Raw genomic sequence first — 2198 nt, forward strand, 5'->3', positions numbered from 1 at the left:
TTTCTTGTTGAATTTGTTTTTTTGAGGGGAACCTGGGAAGGAGACATCTAAAAAAAAAAAAGAGGCATCTATGTATTCTTATATACCACTTCATCATAATTTCCACTTATCTTTGATTAAACTGTGTATGCTATCTATATTTAAAATAATATATTCTGTTTAACTCAACATATCAACCATAGGAAACAAAGAAAAGCTCTGAAACAGTATAATTTCTAACTGTCTTTATGCCTACAAACAAACTTTAACTGTTACCTTCAGTAGACTTCTTAATTTTGCAGCACTAAGGGTCATTTTACTACATAGTTAAAACTGCACAGAATTTACAGTGGTCTGTCTAACCCTGACTGATGAATCCAGAAAATAAACCATTATAACAAGGTTTAGACAAAATTTCAGAATGTGGGCAGAAAGATTATAATATCTTGCAGAATAGGACAATAGCTGTTTGGAAAATGTCTTTTGTGTAATACACAATCTGCATACATAAAATCTCAAAATAATTGGTATCTAAACAGATTAACAGGCAGGTTTTTGGATGTAGATGTTTGTGGGGGAACACCCTCATAATGACAGGTATATGGGGTATGATATAAGGGATTTCTGGGGTGCAGACTGGTAAAGAGGATAACATTTGAAATGTACATAAAGAAAATATCCAATAAAAATGAAAAAATACATGGAGATATAGATTTGATTTTGGAGAGCCATGTCACTTAGCAAGGATAGATATTGACAGTTATAAAGAGACAATTTTGTCATTATGTGAAAATTAGCATTTGATTAATACAAGCTAAGATGGTTATGTGCTACTGATAAAAATAAGAAATTATGGGAACAACACTGATCATAACAATCACTAATAATATGAACTATCTTGGAGTAATTCTAACCAAACAAGTGAAACAGCTGTATGACAAGTACTTCAAGTTTCTCAAAAAAGAGATTAAAGAAAATCTCAGAAAAAGGATATATTTCCTATGCCCATGGATAGGTTGGATTAATTTAGAATAGATGGTCATGCTACCAAATGCAATCAACAGATTCAATGCAATCCCTTTCACATTTCCAACATAATTCTTCACTTGAATTTTATAAATTTACCACATACTACACAAGAGCCACATCATGAAATCTAATAAACACAATTGAAAAAATATTCAGTGATACTAAAGTGAATAATACAAACAATACAACTAAAGTAACATACATAATATGACTCATGGAAACTGGGTGGTAACTGGAAAGGTCTGTATATTAATATTCAAAGTTAAAAACAAAAGGAGAAAAGATAATTTTAGATGTTTTCATTTACAATATCACCTTTCCCAGGTTTCCCTAAAAAAAAATTAAATAAAATAAGATAAAAAAATCCCCCAAACTAAAACAAACCCCTGTTCCCTCCCCATTCCCCCTGCTAACCTCCCCACCCCCTCCTTCTACTGGCCCTGGCATTCTCCTACACTGGGGCATAGAACCTTCACAGGGCCAAGGGCCTGTCCTCCCACTGATGACTGACTTGGCCATCCTCTGCTATACATATACTGCTGGAGACATGAGTCCCACCATGTGTACTCTTTGTTTGGAGTTTTAGTCCCTGGGAGCTCTGAGGGTACTAGTTAGTTCATATTGTTGTTCGTGCTAAGGGGCTGCAAACCCTTCAGCTCCTTGGGTCCTTTCTCTAGCTCCTTCATTGGGGACCCTGTACTCAGTCCAATGGATGGCTGTGAGCCTCTACTTCTGTATTAGTCCGGTACTGTCAGAACGTCTCAGGAGACAGCTATATCAGGCTCCTATCATCCAGCACTTGCTGGCATCTACAATAGTGTCTAGATTTGATGACTGAATATCGAAAGGATTCCCACATCTTCTTCAGTCTCTGCTCCACAGCCAGTCTCTACAACTCCTTCCATGGGTATTTTGTACAACCAGAGGACCCAAATATAGCACTCTTGGGCATATATCCAGAAGATGTTCCAACATGTAAGAACACATATTCCACTATGTTCATAGTAGCCTTGTTTATAATAGCCAGAAACTGGAAACAACCCAGATGTCCCTCAACAGAGGAATGGATACAGAAAATGTGGTACATCTACACAATGGAATACTAATCAGCTTTTAAAAATAATGGGTTTATGAAAATTTGGGGGAAATGGATGGATTTGGAGAATGTCATCTTGAGTGAGGTAACCCAT

Source organism: Mastomys coucha, unplaced genomic scaffold (assembly GCF_008632895.1).
Source record: "Mastomys coucha isolate ucsf_1 unplaced genomic scaffold, UCSF_Mcou_1 pScaffold21, whole genome shotgun sequence".
NCBI classification, from domain to species: Eukaryota; Metazoa; Chordata; class Mammalia; order Rodentia; family Muridae; genus Mastomys; species Mastomys coucha.